This window comes from Bombina bombina, chromosome 1, assembly GCF_027579735.1.
Source record: "Bombina bombina isolate aBomBom1 chromosome 1, aBomBom1.pri, whole genome shotgun sequence".
Taxonomy (NCBI): Eukaryota; Metazoa; Chordata; class Amphibia; order Anura; family Bombinatoridae; genus Bombina; species Bombina bombina.
Genome location: NC_069499.1, coordinates 1,240,748,963 through 1,240,770,428, shown reverse-complemented (window position 1 = coordinate 1,240,770,428; position 21,466 = coordinate 1,240,748,963). Strand labels below are relative to the sequence as shown.

Sequence of the window (21,466 nt, the reverse complement as noted above, 5' to 3'; positions counted from 1 at the left end):
GCTGTTGGACAGACACAGAAGATAAAGAAAAAAGGAACGCTCCTAGATATAGAATCTAGGAAGAGAAAACCTACCACACCTGGAGGTCCCAAGCCATCCAGGTATAGACCAGACCTGACCCCACATAACTTCCAAAATCAGAAGGAAACAGAAGCAATCAGGAAATGGAGGTGGTAGATCCAAATTAATCATCCGTGAATATGAACCAAGGGAACTCTTCTCCCGATTTATTTCCCCACCCTGGGAAAGAAGAGAGGACAAAAACTCGAGACAAATTCCACGAGGAAGGAAGACACCTGAACTATATGGTCTTGAAAAGATCCAAGACATAAGGTCTGTCTAGGATGAGCTACTTGAGAAAGTCCCCTCAAGAAAAACAAACTTACTGGTCCTCTGTTCGTTCTGAACTGGCCCTCTAGAACTAAAGGAGAATAATACTCCCGATATTTTAAGGCAAGTGTCTGAAAACTCAGTTTCCAAACTGGAACATAAACTATCATTCTCCGGCGAGAAGAACCTGAATTCAGTTCAAAGGATGTCACTCGACACACCTGTATTGTAGAAACACTGGAAAAAGAAAACTGCCTAGCAACCTTCCTACAGTCTCTTTTGACATTCTATGATGGAAAAGCAGGAGCTTCACCTGAGTGCAAACCCACAACCTCCTGCCTCAGGTGCGGTGGGACAACCACTACACCAATAACAAGGCCTAACAAAATCTCATCCTTGAAAGGAAAACGCCAGACGCATGGATTTGTAGGAAAAGAACTATTGAAACTGCAACTGCAGAACAAAAAAGGCCTAAAACTGTACCACGAAAGTACAGGTAGGCTACTCAGCTAAAGAAGTTCCAGCCACAATGCCTGGCAGCTAGTACCATCAAGAAAAGAAATCGGACATTGCTCTAAATGAACAATCAAACCTCCAGCTTCTTACCCATGTCAGAAAGAAAGCTAGATTATCGCCGCAGAGATCTAAGTTCTCCGATTAAAAGTAGAAAGTTCCCTTCTACTAAAGACACCGTGCATTTCAAGAGAGACAGCGACAGGAAATCCTAAAAATGACGTGAGACAGGGAGAAATATCCCCAGAATCTCTATAACATTCCTGTGAACATCTCACAGCACGTCTAGAACCCATCCAGAGAGGAAACAAAAATATAGAACTAATAAAGTTCACAAAACCAATCCCTTTTGTTGTCTTTCCTTCAGTCAGCCAAGACATTTCTGACAATATAAGAGGCTTTGAAGCAAACAACTGAAGGATACCACTTCAGTAACAGATGAAGGAATTATATTGTCCAGATCTGAGATTTCAGCCTCAGAAACTACCGGCGAAACTTGAAAGACGACAAACTTGCGTAGCAGCATGTGGAGCAGAAACCCTCTCATCTGAGACTTAAAATGTCCTCTTGCCTTTTCCCTGTAGTAAAGGAAAACTGACCAAGCCACAGATACCGCAGAAGATACCTGAGCTTGCAATTTCTGAAAGCAAATACACTCCTCCAGGAGATTGAGAGGAACCACAGGGCACTGCATGTGACACCATATAGGCTTGGGACATAAAAGGAGAAAGCTGTGGCAGTGCCTTAACAGCAACATCCTGGGAGACATGAAGTTCAAACCAATCTGTACATTTACTAGCATTTGCGAAATCAGAGATACAGAAAAAATAAATGTTTAAACCAATTCTTAGGTGAGCAAGCCTTCCACAAAGAAAATCTTTATTTCTTAAAAAGAATTAAAGGGACATAATACTCATATGCTAAATCACTTGAAACTGATGCAGCATAACTGTAAAAAGCTGACAGGAAAATATCACCTAAGCATCTCTATGTAAAAAAGGAAGATATTTTACCTCACAATCTCCTCAGCTCAGCAAAGTAAGTTCTGTGTAAAAAGTTATACTCAGCTGCAAATTAAAAAAAATGAAGAAAACATAATTTATGTAAGAACTTACCTGATAAATTCATTTCTTTCATATTAGCAAGAGTCCATGAGCTAGTGATGTATGGGATATACATTCCTACCAGGAGGAGCAAAGTTTCCCAAACCTCAAAATGCCTATAAATACACCCCTCACCACACCCACAAATCAGTTTAACGAATAGCCAAGAAGTGGGGTGATAAGAAAAAAGTGCGAAAGCATAAACAATAAGGAATTGGAATAATTGTGCTTTATGCAAAAAAAACAGAATTTATGCTTACCTGATAAATTACTTTCTCCAACGGTGTGTCCGGTCCACGGCGTCATCCTTACTTGTGGGATATTCTCTTCCCCAACAGGAAATGGCAAAGAGTCCAAGCAAAGATGGTCACATGATCCCTCCTAGGCTCCGCCCACCCCAGTCATTCGACCGACGGACAGGAGGAAATATATATAGGAGAAACCATATGATACCGTGGTGACTGTAGTTAGAGAAAATAATTCATCAGACCTGATTAAAAAAACCAGGGCGGGCCGTGGACCGGACACACCGTTGGAGAAAGTAATTTATCAGGTAAGCATAAATTCTGTTTTCTCCAACATTGGTGTGTCCGGTCCACGGCGTCATCGTTACTTGTGGGAACCAATACCAAAGCTTTAGGACACGGATAAAGGGAGGGAGCAAATCAGGTCACCTAAATGGAAGGCACCACGGCTTGCAAAACCTTTCTCCCAAAAATAGCCTCCGAAGAAGCAAAAGTATCAAATTTGTAAAATTTGGCAAAAGTGTGCAGTGAAGACCAAGTTGCTGCCTTACATATCTGGTCAACAGAAGCCTCGTTCTTGAAGGCCCATGTGGAAGCCACAGCCCTAGTGGAGTGAGCTGTGATTCTTTCAGGAGGCTGCCCTCCGGCAGTCTCATAAGTCAATCGGATAATGCTTTTAAGCCAAAAGGAAAGAGAGGTAGAAGTCGCTTTTTGACCTCTCCTTTTACCAGAATAAACAACAAACAAGGAAGATGTTTGTCTGAAATCTTTAGTAGCCTCTAAATAGAATTTTAGAGCACGGACTACGTCCAAATTGTGTAACAAACGTTCCTTCTTTGAAACTGGATTCGGACACAAAGAAGGTACAACTATCTCCTGGTTAATATTTTTGTTGGAAACAACTTTCGGAAGAAAACCAGGCTTAGTACGCAAAACCACCTTATCTGCATGGAACACCAGATAGGGCGGAGAACACTGCAGAGCAGATAACTCTGAAACTCTTCTAGCTGAAGAAATTGCAACCAAAAACAAAACTTTCCAAGATAATAACTTAATATCTACGGAATGTAAGGGTTCAAACGGAACCCCTTGAAGAACTGAAAGAACTAGATTTAGACTCCAGGGAGGAGTCAAAGGTCTGTAAACAGGCTTGATCCTAACCAGAGCCTGAACAAATGCTTGAACATCTGGCACAGCTGCCAGTCTTTTGTGAAGTAAAACAGATAAAGCAGAGATCTGTCCCTTCAGAGAACTTGCAGATAATCCTTTCTCCAAACCTTCTTGTAGAAAGGATAGAATCTTAGGAATTTTTATCTTGTTCCATGGGAATCCTTTAGATTCACACCAACAGATATATTTTTTCCATATTTTATGGTAAATTTTTCTAGTTACAGGCTTTCTAGCCTGAATCAGAGTATCTATTACAGAATCTGAAAACCCACGCTTTGATAAAATCAAGCGTTCAATCTCCAAGCCGTCAGTTGGAGGGAAACCAGATTCGGATGTTCGAATGGACCCTGAACAAGAAGGTCCTGTCTCAAAGGTAGCTTCCACGGTGGAGCCAATGACATATTGACCAGGTCTGCATACCAAGTCCTGCGTGGCCACGCAGGAGCTATCAAGATCACCGAGGCCCTCTCCTGATTGATCCTGGCTACCAGCCTGGGGATGAGAGGAAACGGTGGGAATACATAAGCTAGGTTGAAGGTCCAAGGTGCTACTAGTGCATCTACTAGGGTTGCCTTGGGATCCCTGGATCTGGACCCGTAGCAAGGAACCTTTAAGTTCTGACGAGACGCCATCAGATCGATGTCTGGAATGCCCCATAATTGAGTTATTTGGGCAAAGATTTCCGGATGGAGTTCCCACTCCCCCGGATGGAATGTCTGACGACTCAGAAAATCCGCTTCCCAATTTTCCACTCCTGGGATGTGGATCGCAGACAAGTGGCAGGAGTGATCCTCCGCCCATTGAATTATCTTGGTCACTTCTTTCATCGCCAGAGAAGTCCTTGTTCCCCCCTGATGATTGATATATGCAACGGTCGTCATGTTGTCTGACTGAAACCTTATGAATTTGGCCTTTGCTAGTTGAGGCCAAGCTCTGAGAGCATTGAATATCGCTCTCAGTTCCAGAATGTTTATCGGGAGAAGAGACTCTTCCCGAGACCATAGACCCTGAGCTTTCAGGGATTCCCAGACCGCGCCCCAGCCCACTAGGCTGGCGTCGGTCGTGACAATGACCCACTCTGGTCTGCGGAAGCTCATTCCCTGTGACAGATTGTCCAGGGTCAGCCACCAACGGAGTGAATCTCTGGTCTTTTGATCTACTTGAATCGTCGGAGACAAGTCTGTATAATCCCCATTCCACTGTCTGAGCATGCACAGTTGTAATGGTCTTAGATGAATTCGTGCAAAAGGAACTATGTCCATTGTTGCAACCATCAATCCTATTACTTCCATGCACTGCGCTATGGAAGGACGAGGAACAGAATGAAGTACTTGACAAGAGCTTAGAAGTTTTGATTTTCTGACCTCTGTCAGAAAAATCCTCATTTCTAAGGAATCTATTATTGTTCCCAAGAAGGGAACTCTTGTTGACGGGGACAGAGAACTTTTTTCTTTGTTCACCTTCCATCCGTGAGATCTGAGAAAGGCTAGGACGATGTCCGTATGAGCCTTTGCTTTTGACAGGGACGACGCTTGAATCAGGATGTCGTCCAAGTAAGGTACTACTGCAATGCCCCTTGATCTTAGAACCGCTAGAAGGGACCCTAGTACCTTTGTGAAAATCCTTGGAGCAGTGGCTAATCCAAATGGAAGTGCCACAAACTGGTAATGCTTGTCCAGAAAAGCGAACCTTAGGAACTGATGATGTTCCTTGTGGATAGGAATATGTAGGTACGCATCCTTTAAATCCACAGAAGTCATAAATTGATTTTCCTGGATAGTAGGTAGGATCGTTCGAATAGTTTCCATTTTGAACGATGGTACCCTGAGAAATTTGTTTAGGATCTTTAGATCCAAAATTGGTCTGAATGTTCCCTCTTTTTTGGGAACTATGAACAGATTGGAATAAAATCCCATTCCTTGTTCTCTTATTGGAACTGGATGTATCACTCCCATCTTTAACAGGTCTTCTACACAATGTAAGAATGCCTGTCTCTTTATTTGGTTTGAAGATAATTGAGACCTGTGGAACCTTCCCCTTGGGGGTAGTTCCTTGAATTCCAGGAGATAACCTTGAGAAACTATTTCTAGCGCCCAAGGATCCTGAACATCTCTTGCCCAAGCCTGAGCAAAGAGAGAAAGTCTGCCCCCCACTAGATCCGGTCCCGGATCGGGGGCTATCCCTTCATGCTGTTTTGGTAGCAGTGGTAGGCTTCTTGGCCTGCTTACCCTTGTTCCAGCCTTGCATTGGTTTCCAGGCTGGTTTGGGTTGTGAAGTATTACCCTCTTGCTTAGAGGATACAGAATTAGAGACTGGTCCGTTTCTGCGAAAGGGACGAAAATTAGGCTTATTATTAGCCTTAAAAGACCTATCCTGTGGGAGGGCGTGGCCCTTTCCCCCAGTGATGTCTGAAATAATCTCTTTCAAATCAGGTCCAAATAATGTTTTACCTTTGAAAGGAATGTTAAGCAATTTTGTCTTGGAAGACACATCCGCTGACCAAGACTTTAGCCAAAGCACTCTGCGCGCCACAACAGCAAACCCTGAATTTTTCGCCGCTAATCTAGCTAATTGCAAAGCGGCATCTAAAACAAAAGAGTTAGCCAATTTAAGTGCTTGAACTCTGTCCATAACCTCCTCATACGAAGATTCTTTACTGAGCGATTTTTCTAGTTCCTCGAACCAGAAACACGCTGCCGTAGTGACAGGAACAATGCATGAAATTGGTTGTAGGAGGTAACCTTGCTGTACAAAAATCTTTTTAAGCAAACCCTCTAATTTCTTATCCATAGGATCTTTGAAAGCACAACTATCTTCGATAGGAATAGTAGTGCGTTTGTTTAGAGTAGAAACCGCCCCCTCGACCTTGGGGACTGTCTGCCATAAGTCCTTTCTGGGGTCGACTATAGGAAATAATTTCTTAAATATAGGGGGGGGAACAAAAAGGTATGCCGGGCCTTTCCCACTCTTTATTTACTATGTCCGCCACCCGCTTGGGTATAGGAAAAGCGTCGGGGGGCACCGGAACCTCTAGGAACTTGTCCATCTTACATAATTTCTCTGGAATGACCAAATTGTCACAATCGTCCAGAGTAGATAACACCTCCTTAAGCAGTGCGCGGAGATGTTCTAATTTAAATTTAAATGTCACAACATCAGGTTCAGCTTGATGAGACATTTTTCCTGAATCTGAAATTTCTCCATCAGACAAAACCTCCCTCATGGCCCCTTGAGATTGGTGTGAGGGTATGTCAGAACAGTTATCATCAGCGTCCTCTTGCTCTTCAGTGTTTAAAACAGAGCAATCGCGCTTTCTCTGATAAGTAGGCATTTTGGATAAAAGATTTGCTATGGAGCTATCCATTACAGCCGTTAATTGTTGCATGGTAATAAGTATTGGCGCACTAGATGTACTAGGGGCCTCCTGTGTGGGCATAACTGGTGTAGACACAGTAGGGGATGATGTAGTATCATGTTTACTCCCCTCATTTGAGGAATCATCTTGGGCAATATCATTATCTGTTGCAATACTGTCCTTACTTTGTTTGGACACTATGGCACAATTATCACATAAATTTAAATGGGGAGACACATTGGCTTTCATACATATAGAACATAGCTTATCTGATGGTACAGACATGTTAAACAGGCTTAAACTTGTCAACAAAGCACAAAAAACGTTTTAAAATAAAACCGTTACTGTCACTTTAAATTTCAAACTGAAAACACTATTACTGAATATGTGAAAAAGTATGAAGGAATTGTTCAAAATTCACCAAAATTTCACCACAGTGTCTTAAAGCATTAAAAGTATTGCACACCAAATTTCAGAGCTTTAACCCTTAAATTAACCTATACAGTCCCAGAATGAGGCTCTGTCTATAACTAGAAAGGCCCCCATCTGAAAAAGGTGTCCAACACAGTGCCTGACGTTTTTCTAAACGTTCCCCAAGATTATAATACCAATAATTAGTTAGAATCTGCATAATATGCCTAGTAAAGCAATTGTTTTAGCCCAGAAAATGTCTACCAGTTTTTAAGCCCTTTTTGAAGCCCTTTATTCTTTTATGTTTAACTAAGAAAATGGCTTACTGGTCCCCATGAGGGGAAATGACAGCCTTCCAGCATTACATGGTCTTGTTAGAAATATGGCTAGTCATACCTTAAGCAGAAAAGACTGCTAACTGTTTCCCCCAACTGAAGTTACTTCATCTCAACAGTCCTATGTGGAAACAGCAATTGATTTCAGTTACTGTGCTAAAATCATCTTCCTCTTACAAACAGAAATCTTCATCCTTTTCTGTTTCAGAGTAAATAGTACATACCAGCACTATTTAAAAATAACAAACACTTGATAGAAGAATAAAACTACATTTAAACACCAAAAAACTCTTAACCATCTCCGTGGAGATGTTGCCTGTGCAACGGCAAAGAGAATGACTGGGGTGGACGGAGCCTAGGAGGGATCATGTGACCAGCTTTGCTGGGACTCTTTGCCATTTCCTGTTGGGGAAGAGAATATCCCACAAGTAAGGATGACGCCGTGGACCGGACACACCAATGTTGGAGAAATCATAACCACCACAAAAAGGGTGGGCCTCATGGACTCTTGCTAATATGAAAGAAATGAATTCATCAGGTAAGTTCTTACATAAATTATGTTTTCTTTCATGTAATTAGCAAGAGTCCATGAGCTAGTGACGTATGGGATAATGAATACTCAAGATGTGGATCTTCCACGCAAGAGTCACTAGAGAGGGAGGGATAAAATAAAGACAGCCAATTCCGCTGAAAAATAATCCACACCCAAAACAAAGTTTAAATCTTATAATGAAAAAAACTGAAATTATAAGCAGAAGAATCAAACTGAAACAGCTGCCTAAAGTACTTTTCTACCAAAGAGTGCTTCTGAAGAAGAAAACACATCAAAATGGTAGAATTTAGTAAAAGTATGCAAAGAAGACCAAGTTGCTGCTTTGCAAATCTGATCAACCGAAGCTTCATTCCTAAATGCCCAGGAAGTAGAGACTGACCTAGTCGAATGAGCTGTAATCCTTTGAGGCGGAGTTCTACCCGACTCAACATAAGCATGATGAATCAAAGATTTTAACCAAGATGCCAAAAAAATGGCAGAAGCCTTCTGACCTTTCCTAGAACCAGAAAAGATAACAAATAGACTAGAAGTTTTTCGTAAATCTTTAGTAGCTTCAACATAATATTTCAAAGCTCTAACTACATCCAAAGAATGCAACGATCTTTCCTTAGAGTTCTTAGGATTAGGACACAATGAAGGAACTACAATTTCTCTACTAATGTTGTTAGAATTCACAACCTTAGGTAAAAATTCAAATGAAGTTCGCAAAACCGCCTTATCCTGATGAAAAATCAGAAAAGGAGACTCACAAGAAAGAGCAGATAATTCAGAAACTCTTCTAGCAGAAGAGATGGCCAAAAGAAACAAAACTTTTCAAGAAAGTAATTTAATATCCAGCGAATGCATAGGTTCAAACGGAGGAGCTTGAAGAGCCCCCAGAACCAAATTCAAACTCCAAGGAGGAGAGATCGACTTAATGACAGGTTTTATACGAACCAAAGCCTGTACAAAACAATGAATATCAGGAAGATTAGCAATCTTTCTGTGAAAAAGAACAGAAAGAGCAGAGATTTGTCCTTTCAAGGAACTTGCAGACAAACCTTTATCCAAACCATCCTGAAGAAACTGTAAAATTCTAGGAATTCTAAAAGAATGCCAGGAAAAATGATGAGAAAAACACCAAGAAATGTAAGTCTTCCAGACTCGATAATATATCTTCCTAGATACAGATTTACGAGCCTGTAACATAGTATTAATTACGGAGTCAGAGAAACCTCTATGACTGAGAATCAAGTGTTCAATCTCCATAGCTTCAAATTTAAGGATTTGAGATCTTGATGGAAAAAAGGACCTTGCGATAGAAGGTCTGGTCTTAACGGAAGAGTCCACGGTTGGCAAGTAGCCATCCGGACAAGATCCGCAATACCAAAACCTGTGAGGCCATGCTGGAGCCACCAGCAGAACAGATGAACGCTCCTTTAGAATCTTGGAAATCACTCTTGGAAGAAGAACTAGAGGCGGAAAGATATAGGCAGGATGATACTTCCAAGGAAGTGACAATGCATCCACTGCTTCCGCCTGATGATCCCTGGATCTGGACAGATACCTGGGAAGTTTCTTGTTTAGATGAGAAGCCATCAGATCTATTTCTGGAAGTCCCCACATTTGAACAATCTGAAGAAATACCTCTGGGTGAAGAGACCACTCGCCCGGATGTAATGTCTGGCGACTGAGATAATCCGCTTCCCAATTGTCTATACCTGGGATATGAACCGCAGAAATTAGACAGGAGCTGGATTCCGCCCATACAAGTATTCGAGATACTTCTTTCATAGCCAGAGGACTCTGAGTCCCTAATTGATGATTGACATATGCCACGGTTGTGACATTGTCCGTCTGAAAACAAATGAATGACTCTCTCTTTAGAAGAGGCCACGACTGTAGAGCTCTGAAAATCGCACGGAGTTCCAAAATGTTGATTGGTAATCTCGCCTCCTGAGATTCCCAAACCCCATGTGCTGTCAGAGACCCCCATACAGCTCCCCAACCTGTCAGACTTGCATCTGTTGAAATCACAGTCCAGGTTGGAAGAACAAAGAAGCCCCCTGAACTAAACGATGGTGGTCTGTCCACCATGTCAGAGAGTGTCGAACAATCGGTTTTAAAGATATTAATTGCGATATCTTTGTATAATCCCTGCACCACTGGTTCAGCATACAGAGCTGAAGAGGTCGCATGTGAAAACGAGCTAAGGGGATCGCGTCCGATGCAGCAGTCATAAGACCTATAATTTCCATGCATAAGGCTACCGAAGGGAATGATTGAGACTGAAGGTTTCGACAAGCTGAAACCAATTTCAGACGTCTTTTGTCTGTCAGCGACAGAGTCATGGACACTGAATCTATCTGGAAACCTAAAAAGGTTACCCTTGTCTGAGGAATCAACGAACTCTTTGGTAAATTGATCCTCCAACCATGTTCTCGAAGAAACGATACAAGTTGATTTGTATGAGATTCTGCTAAAAGTGAAGACTGAGCAAGTACCAAGATAACGTCCAAATAAGGAAATACCACAATACCCTGTTCTCTGATTACAGATAGAAGGGCACCGAGAACCTTTGTAAAAATCCTTGGAGCTGTTGCTAGGCCAAACGGCAGAGCCACAAACTGGTAATGCTTGTCTAGGAAAGAGAATCTCAGAAACTGATAGTGATCTGGATGAATCGGAATAACATAATTTATGTAAGAACTTACCTGATAAATTCATTTCTTTCATATTAGCAAGAGTCCATGAGCTAGTGACGTATGGGATATACATTCCTACCAGGAGGGGCAAAGTTTCCCAAACCTCAAAATGCCTATAAATACACCCCTCACCACACCCACAAATCAGTTTAACGAATAGCCAAGAAGTGGGGTGATAAGACAAAAGTGCAAAAGCATAAAAAATAAGTAATTGGAATAATTGTGCTTTATACAAAAAAATCATAACCACCACAAAAAAGGGTGGGCCTCATGGACTCTTGCTAATATGAAAGAAATGAATTTATCAGGTAAGTTCTTACATAAATTATGTTTTCTTTCATGTAATTAGCAAGAGTCCATGAGCTAGTGACGTATGGGATAATGAATACCCAAGATGTGGATCTTCCACGCAAGAGTCACTAGAGAGGGAGGGATAAAATAAAGACAGCCAATTCCGCTGAAAATAATCCACACCCAAAACAAAGTTTAAATCTTATAATGAAAAAAACTGAAATTATAAGCAGAAGAATCAAACTGAAACAGCTGCCTGAAGTACTTTTCTACCAAAAACTGCTTCAGAAGAAGAAAACACATCAAAATGGTAGAATTTAGTAAAAGTATGCAAAGAAGACCAAGTTGCTGCTTTGCAAATCTGATCAACCGAAGCTTCATTCCTAAACGCCCAGGAAGTAGAAACTGACCTAGTAGAATGAGCTGTAATCCTTTGAGGCGGAGTTTTACCCGACTCGACATAAGCATGATGAATCAAAGACTTTAACCAAGACGCCAAAGAAATGGCAGAGGCCTTCTGACCTTTCCTAGAACCGGAAAAGATAACAAATAGACTAGAAGTCTTTCAGAAATTTTTAGTAGCTTCAACATATTATTTCAAAGCTCTAACTACATCCAAGGAATGCAACGATCTTTCCTTAGAATTCTTAGGATTAGGACACAATGAAGGAACCACAATTTCTCTACTAATGTTGTTAGAATTCACAACCTTAGGTAAAAATTTAAAAGAAGTTCGCAACACCGCCTTATCCTGATGAAAAATCAGAAAAAGAGACTCACAAGAAAGAGCAGATAAATCAGAAACTCTTCTAGCAGAAGAGATGGCCAAAAGAAACAAAACTTTCCAAGAAAGTAATTTATTGACCAGCGAATGCATAGGTTCAAACGGAGGAGCTTGAAGAGCCCCCAGAACCAAATTCAAACTCCAAGAAATTGACTTAATAACAGGTTTTATACGAACCAAAGCCTGTACAAAACAATGAATATCAGGAAGACTAGCAATCTTTCTGTGAAAAAGAACAGAAAGAGCAGAGATTTGTCCTTTCAAGGAACTTGCAGACAAACCTTTATCCAACCATCCTGAAGAAACTGTAAAATTCTAGGAATTCTAAAAGAATGCCAAGAAAAATGATGAGAAAAACACCAAGAAATGTAAATCTTCCAGACTCGATAATATATCTTCCTAGATACAGATTTACGAGCCTGTAACATAGTATTAATCAGAGAGTCAGAGAAACCTCTATGACTGAGAATCAAGCGTTCAATCTCCATACCTTCAAATTTAAGGATTTGAGATCCTGATGGAAAAAAGGACCTTGTGATGGAAGGTCTGGTCTTAACGGAAGAGTCCACGGTTGGCAAGTGGCCATCCGGACAAGATCCGCATACCAAAACCTGTGAGGCCATGCTGGAGCCACCAGCAGAACAAACGAGCACTCCTTTAGAATCTTGGAAATTACTCTTGGAAGAAGAACTAGAGGCGGAAAGATATAGGCAGGATGATACTTCCAAGGAAGTGACAATGCATCCACTGCCTCCGCCTAAGGATCCCTGGATCTGGACAGATACCTGGGAAGCTTCTTGTTTAGATGAGAAGCCATCAGATCTATTTCTGGAAGTCCCCACATTTGAACAATCTGAAGAAATACCTCTGGGTGAAGAGACCATTCGCCCGGATGTAACGTTTGGCGACTGAGATAATCCGCTTCCCAATTGTCTATACCTGGGATATGAACCGCAAAAATTAGACAGGAGCTGGATTCCGCCCATACCAGAATTCGAGATACTTCTTTCATAACCAGAGGACTGTGAGTCCCTCCTTGATGATTGACATATGCCACAGTTGTGACATTGTCCGTCTGAAAACAAATGAACGACTCTCTTTAGAAGAGGCCATGACTGAAGAGCTCTGAAAATTGCACGGAGTTCCAAAATATTGATTGGTAATCTCACCTCCTGAGATTCCCAAACCCCTTGTGCTGTCAGAGACCCCCAAACAGCTCCCCAACCTGTCAGACTTGCATCTGTTGAAATCACAGTCCAGGTTGGAAGAACAAAAAGAAGCCCCCTGAACTAAACGATGGTGGTCTGTCCACCACGTCAGAGAGTGTCGAACAATCGGTTTCAAAGATATTAATTGAGATATATTTGTATAATCCCTGCACCACTGGTTCAGCATACAGAGCTGAAGAAGTCGCATGTGAAAACGAGCAAAGGGGACCGCGTCCAATGCAGCAGTCATAAGACCTAGAATTTCCATGCATAAGGCTACCGAAGGGAAAGATTGAGACTGAAGGTTTCGACAAGCTGAAACCAATTTCAGACGTCTCTTGTGTGTCAGAGACAGAGTCAAGGACACTGAATCCATCAGGAAACCTAAAAAGGTTACCCTTGTCTGAGGAATCAACAAACTTTTTGGAAAATTGATCCTCCAACCATGTTCTAGAAGAAACAACACTCATAAAAGACTGGAAAGGTTCTTTCTAATGAAAATGAGCAAAGGGAATTGAATCCAATGCTGTGGCCATAAGACCTAAAACTTCTGTGCATATATAGCAACTGAAGGAAATAATAGAGACTAAAGGTACCGACAGACGGAACCCAATAGAATTATCCCTTGTCTGATAGAGACAAAGACAGTGAATCAAGAGCTTTCGAAAAAAAGATCCTCTAACTATGTCCTGAAGAGCAAGTGAATCATATGAGATTCCGCATCCTCAGAAAATAATCTGAATGAAAACAGAAAAATGAAAATATGCATTTATTGTATCTAAGGAAAACAAATAATGCTATCAATGACCATAAAAAGGCAAAATAGTTTGAATAAAACTCCAAACCCGGTTCCTAAAAAAGGAACTGGAAGAAATACCCCAGAAGATTCCAGGTCTGAGCAGCGCTTGAACCCCATGGGTGCCCAGCCATGCTTCAACAGTATCCAAAATATATAGGACAGAAACACACTTAAAGAAAGTGTTAGCCTTACTGGAATAAAATCAAAGAAATTTGGACAAAATAGAACCAAATAAATTTCAAATTAGTCTTAACCTGCCCCTTACCAGCCAAGCTGGAATACGGCACGTACATCGCAATATTAGGGAGCTGATTTCGAACCCCAATTAAAAACATGTTACTTGGGAAAGAACTCAGGAATTCGTTCCTTAACCCTTTAAGGACACAGCTTTCAGTTTGCTCAATTGTTTTATGACGGAAAAATTCCGTCATATGTCCTTAAGAGGTTAATAAGAACAACCAAACTAGTATAAGCTTAAAGTTTTAGTCTTAGAACTCAATCTTGAAGCCCAGAATAACAGTTAAGAATTGAATCCAATTATAAAACAAATAATTGATTATCTTAGAACAAAAGAAATATGGATTTATTTATTTTTTTTTTTTTTTTTAAAAATCACAAAATTCTTCTAGCTAAAATTGCTAAAGACATAGATTAACCCTCATTTGCGAAAATATTCAATAAAATGAAGACACAAATGAAATTATTAGCATGATAGTCCAGTTTAAAGGACCAGTCAATACAGTGGACTTGCATAATCAATAAATGCAAAACAACAAGACAAATGCAACAGCACCTAGTCTAGTAAATGTTGTCCCTTAACAATGCTAAAATAAATCATAATCTGATACTTGATCTTAAAGTAAACAGCAAAAATGAAGCAATTGCAATATCCAAATAAATCACAGGACCAAGAAAAGTACCTGAAACTAAATAATTTTCCATAAATAAGATACAACTATCTAAAGGAAAATAAATACTATTTTGCTATAGAAACAATAGCATAATTAGAAGAAGTAGAGATAGCCCCAATAAATTGGAGAACCCTCCAAATTGAATTTAACTGCTGGCAAAGAATATAGTTTAAAACCTTTGAAGAAGGAATAAAAGAAAATTCTCAGCCTATTCCATTCCCTAGAATGGGGAATTGGAAAGAAAACCTCTGAAAACACAGAAGAAATAAATAGGCAGAAATAGTGTCAGCTAGTCTTAAAGAACTAGTTACCTTAATATCCAAAATAATCAACACCTTTTCAACAAAGAACAAATGTACTTTAATAATAGAAAAATAATAAAAAAGTAGATTTGTTAGTGTCAATATCTGATGAAGAAAATTTCTGAAAGAGAAAAAACATCATCAGAGAAGGATAAATCAGTATGTTGTTGGTCATTTGAAACTTCAGTAATTAAAAAAGAAGTGAAAAAGACCTAAAAATGTTATTAGAAGGCACAAAGTTAGACAAAGCCTTTAAAATAGAATCAGAAAAATATTTCTTATAAATCTTCTAAATATTTCTTGTACATAAGATGTAAGAATGGAAATATATAAAGCATAAACACTAATGGATTCTGCATGTAAAAGTATATCATAATAACTTATTACAAACCATAGCTAAAGATAAACATTTATAACATTTAAAATAAATGAACTTAGCTTTGGTAGAACTGAAACTCAGTTAAGCGTTTTTCCAGAAGTGGCTTCTGATTCAGGGTCAATCTGAGACATCTTGCAATATGTAATAGAAAAAACAACATATAAAGCAAAAAAGATCAAATTCCTTAAATGACAGTTTCAGGAATGGGAAAAAAATGCCAATGAACAAGCTTCTAGCAACCAGAAGCAATGAATAACGAGACTTAAATATTGTGGAGACAACAATGACGCTCAAATTTTTTTAGCGCCAAAAAAGCCGCCCACATTATTTGGCGCCTAAATGCTTTTGGCGCCAAAAATGGCGCCACATCCGGTAACGCCGACATTTTTTGGCGCAAAAAACTTCCGGCGACACGTATGACGCCGGAAATGACAAGAAAATTTTGCGCCAAGAAAGTCTGAGCCAAGAATGACGCAATAAAATGAAGCATTTTCAGCCCCCGCGAGCCTAACAGCCCACAGGAAAAAAGTCAAATTTTAAGGTAAGAAAAAATGATTTATTCATATGCATTATCCCAAATATGAAACTGACTGTCTGAAATAAGGAACGTTGAACATCCTGAATCAAGGCAAATAAATGTTTAAACACATATATTTAGAACTTTATAAAAAAGTGCCCAACCATAGCTTAGAGTGTCACAGAAAATAAGACTTACTTACCCCAGGACACTCATCTACATGTAGTAGAAAGCCAAACCAGTACTGAAACGAGAATCAGTAGAGGTAATGGTATATATAAGAGTATATCGTCGATCTGAAAAGGGAGGTAAGAGATGAATCTCTACGACCGATAACAGAGAACCTATGAAATAGACCCCGTAGAAGGAGATCATTGAATTCAAATAGGCAATACTCTCTTCACATCCCTCTGACATTCACTGCACGCTGAGAGGAAAACCGGGCTCCAACCTGTTGTAGAGCGCATATCAACGTAGAATCTAGCACAAACTTACTTCACCACCTCCACAGGAGGCAAAGTTTGTAAAACTGATTTGTGGGTGTGGTGAGGGGTGTATTTATAGGCATTTTGAGGTTTGGGAAACTTTGCCCCTCCTGGTAGGAATGTATATCCCATACGTCACTAGCTCATGGACTCTTGCTAATTACATGAAAGAAATGCAGATATGCATCTTGTAAATCTATTGTGGACATATAATGCCCTTGCTGAACAAAAGGCAGAATAGTCCTTATAGTTACCATTTTGAATGTTGGTATCCTTACATAACGATTCAATATTTTTAAATCCAGAACTCCTTCTTTGGTATAATGAAGAGATTTGAGTAAAACCGCAGCCCCTGTTCCAGAACTGGAACTGGCACAATTACTCCAGCCAACTCTAGATCTGAAACACATTTCAGAAATGCTTGAGCCTTCACTGGATTTATTGGGACACGGGAAAGAAAAAATCTTCTTGCAGGAGGCCTTATCTTGAAGCCTATTCTGTACCCTTGTGAAACAATGTTCTGAATCCAAAGATTGTGAATCGAATTGATCCAAATTTCTTTGAAAAATCGTAATCTGCCCCCTACCAGCTGGGCTGGAATGAGGGCCGCACCTTCATGTGGACTTGGGAGCTGGCTTTGGCTTTCTAAAGGGCTTGGATTTATTCCAGACTGGAGATGGTTTCCAAACTGATACCGTTCCTGTAGGGGAAGGATTAGGCTTTTGTTCCTTATTATGACGAAAGGAACGAAAACGATTAGCGGACCTGAATTTACCTTTAGATTTTTTATCCTGTGGTAAAAAAAGTTCCTTTCCCCCCAGTAACAGTTGAAATAATAGAATCCAACTGTGAACCAAACAATTTATTACCCTGGAAAGAAAGGGAAAGCAAAGTTGACTTAGAAGACATATCAGCATTCCAAGTTTTAAGCCATAAAGCTCTTCTAGCTAAAATAGCTAAAGACATATACCTGACATCAACCCTAATGATATCAAAGATGGCATCACAAATAAAGTTATTAGCATGTTGAAGAAGATTAACAATGCTATGAGTATTATGATCTGTTACTTGTTGTGCTAAAGCTTCTAACCAGAAAGTTGAAGCTGCAGCAACATCCGCCAAAGATATAGCATAATAGAGAAAGCCCCATCAACCTTAGGGATTTTGTCCCAAAACTCTAATCTGTCAGATGGCACAGGATATAATTGCTTAAACCGTTTAGAAGGAGTAAATGAATTACCCAAATTATTCCATTCCCTGGAAATTACTTCAGAAATAGCATCAGGGACGGGAAAAACCTCCGGAATAACTACAGGAGGTTTAAAAACCGTATTCAAACGTTTAGATTTAGTATCAAGAGGACCAGACTCCTCTATTTCTAATGCAATTAAGACTTCTTTCAGTAAAGAACGAATAAACTCCATTTTAAATAAATAAGATTTATCAGTATCAATCTCTGAAACAGAATCCTCTGAACCAGAAAAATCAGTATCAGAAACAGAATCAGAATGATGATGTTCGTTTAAAAAGTCATCTGAAACATGAGAAGTTTTAAAAGACCTTTTACGTTTACTGGAAGGAGGAATAACAGACATAGCCTTCTTAATACATTTAGAAACAAAATATCTTATGTTAACAGGAACACCCTGAATATTAGATGTTGATGGAACAGCAACAGGTAATGGAACATTACTAAAGGAAATATTATCTGCATTAGAAAGTTTGTCATGACATTCATCACAAACAACAGCCGGAGAAACAGTTACCACAAGTTTACAACAAATACACTTAACTTTGGTAGATCCAGCATCAGGCAGCGATTTTCCAGAAGTAGCTTCTGATTCAGGGTCAATCTGAGACATCTTGCAATATGTAATAGAAAAAAACAACATATAAAGCAAAATTGATCAAATTCCTTAAATGACAGTTTCAGGAATGGGAAAAAATGCCAATGAACCAGCTTCTAGCAACCAGAAGCAAATAAACAAACAATGAGACTTAAATATTGTGGAGACAAAAATTACGCCCATATTTTTTAGCGCCAAAAAAGACGCCCACATTAATTGGCGCCTAAATGCTTTTGGCGCCAAAAATGACGCCACATCCGGTAACGCCGACACTTTTGGCGCAAAAACGTCAAAAAAATGACGCAACTTCCGTTGACAAGTATGACGCCGGAAATGACACAGAAAATTTTTGCGCCAAAAAAGTCAGCGCCAAGAATGACGCAATAAAATGAAGCATTTTCAGCCCCCGCGAGCAAAAAAGTCAAATTTTAAGGTAAGAAAAATTGTTTTATTCATATGCATTATCCCAAATATGAAACCGACTGTCTGAAATAAGGAATGTTGAACATCCTGAATCAAGGCAAATAAATGTTTAAAACACATATATTTAGAACTTTATATAAAAGTGCCCAACCATAGCTTAGAGTGTCACAGAAAATAAGACTTACTTACCCCAGGACACTCATCTACATGTAGTAGAAAGCCAAACCAGTACTGAAACGAGAATCAGTAGAGGTAATGGTATATATAAGAGTATATCGTCGATCTGAAAAGGGAGGTAAGAGATGAATCTCTACGACCGATAACAGAGAACCTATGAAATAGACCCCGTAGAAGGAGATCATTGAATTCAAATAGGCAATACTCTCTTCACATCCCTCTGACATTCACTGCACACTGAGAGGAAAACCGGGCTCCAGCCTGCTGCGAAGCGCATATCAACGTAGAATCTAGCACAAACTTACTTCACCACCTCCATGGGAGGCAAAGTTTGTAAAACTGATTTGTGGGTGTGGTGAGGGGTGTATTTATAGGCATTTTGAGGTTTGGGAAACTTTGCCCCTCCTGGTAGGAATGTATATCCCATACGTCACTAGCTCATGGACTCTTGCTAATTACATGAAAGAAATGAACAGCAGCCAATCAGCATCAGCAGTGCTGAGGTCATGAACTCTTTTACTGTGATCTCATGAGATTTGACTTCTCTCTCATGAGATTTCATAGTAAGCTGAATAGGGAAATAATATGAGAGTGCACGAGGCTCATCCCCTAAGCTGTCCCAGGAGAGACATACTAATATGCTGCTTAGAAATCCTTTATAATGGGAGGTGGCTACTGAGAAACTTTTGAGGTAAAATATCTTTCTTTTTTACATAGAGATGTTCAGGTGATATTTTCTAGTCAGCTTTTTTACAGCTATACTGCATCACTTTCAAGTGTTTAAACATTTGGGTATTATGGCCCTTTAATGTAAAAAAGGACATACGTGCAATAAAAACAGATGTACCCTCCAGAGCCAATACACCCTTTAATTATGCAAATGCATAAATACTTATAATAATACAAATTTATTAAACCAAGTTCCTAGTAATTCCGAACTGGGACTTAAAGATAACTTTTATTGATGCACATTGATACATTCTACAACTGCAGCGCTAGAAATTAGAGAGAACTATGTGGAGAACAAGGCAGAGTCCCCAGAAAACCGTAAAGTCTAAAAATGGTGCCGCTCTACTGCCAATAAGAAGGGGGCGGGCCCACAAATCGGCATGGCGTGAAACGCTTCACTCCCCCGAAAAAAGTAAAAACAAACATGACCAAAAAACTCCTCTAAAAAGTCCCTGCATCAAAAACACTTCCATATGCTAGACTGGAAGGAATAATTTCATTTGCCCCCGTATGTAAAATGACCTCGCTACCTGCACAGCGTGACATTTTCCAACCCCATAGGAATCGCGCAATATAAAAGAAACCGGGCTGTCCTAACGACCCCTGATAAAAAGAGTAACGTAACAAGAGGGACCCAGGGGAGGGCTGCTAAATATACAGAAACTAGAAGCAACGGTACAAAATCATGCAGGTAAAAGGCTTAACTTAAAGGGACAGTCAACATCAGAATTTTTGTTGTTTAAAAAGAAAGATAATCCCTTTATTACCCATTCCCCAGTTTTGCATAACCAACACAGTTATAATAATACACGTTTTACCTCTGTAATTATCTTGTATCTAAGCTTCTGCTGACAGCCCCCTTATTTCAGTTCTTTTGACAGACATGCAGTTTAGCCAATCAGTGCTCACTCCTAGGTCACTTTACGTGCATGAGCTCAATGTTATCTATATGAAACATGTGAACTAATGCCCTCTAGTGGTCAAAATGTATTAAGATTAGAGGCAGTCTTCAAGGTCTAAGAAATTAGCATATGAACCTCCTAGGTTTAGCTTTCAACTAAGAATACCAAGAGAACAAAGCAAAATTGGTGATAAAAGTAAATTGGGAAGTTGTTTAAAATTGCACACCCTATTTAAATCATGAAAAAGATTTTTGGACTTGACTGTCCCTTTAACCCATAAAGGTTATCTTACATGTATCTCAGAGGAAATAAGATTACTCCCTTCACATGGAACTAAAAACATAGGAGTACCAGGGATAGATATACAAACAAACAAAAAGTAAATAAAAATAATTTAAAATTACAGTTTAAACTCCATAAACGGTTAACCCCTTCCATGAAGTGGATAACCCCCTAAGTCTCCATTCACATACCATTAAAGTACCTGTACACTGTCATACCTATCCTTCATAAGGATATTTGTCCCACATTAAGAGCAGACAGGGCTTAACCCCCTTAGTGCCAGCCTCCTAGCCCGAGAAGACAAAAAGGCACTTACCTGCAGTCTTGTCGTCCGGTAGGACGACGACTTACAAAGCTTGAGAGGATGCCACTCCTCACAGAGACCTATAACCAAAGAAAGGATAGAGTAAACCTACTCATACTTTCTATACCAGGGCAGCAACATGTTAGCAAAACACAGTGAAGCCTCCTCCACAAGTTCCTAATTGCTTTAAAGCCACCACTGCCCTGCTGAAGAGACTAACGTGGAGCACGGCTACACCCAGCCCATAATGGAAGATCAGAGCAAACTTGCTCAAGCTTCCAAAATAAAAAAAAGACTCTTGATAGAAGAATCCTTAGACACCTCCTCCTTGCACCTAAGGCAAAGAGAATGACTGGGGGATTGTGGGTAGGAAGTGATATTTATCAGCTTTGCTGTGATGCTCTTTGCCTCCTCCTGCTGGCTAGGA

General features: G+C 39.9%; 1 protein-coding gene across 2 annotated transcripts in view; it reads right to left on the bottom strand.

Moving 5' to 3' along the window:
- GAN (gigaxonin) overlaps window positions 1-21,466 on the bottom strand; it is a 198,872-nt gene that overhangs the window by 43,696 nt on the left and 133,710 nt on the right. The gene's annotated exons all lie outside the window — the stretch shown is intronic.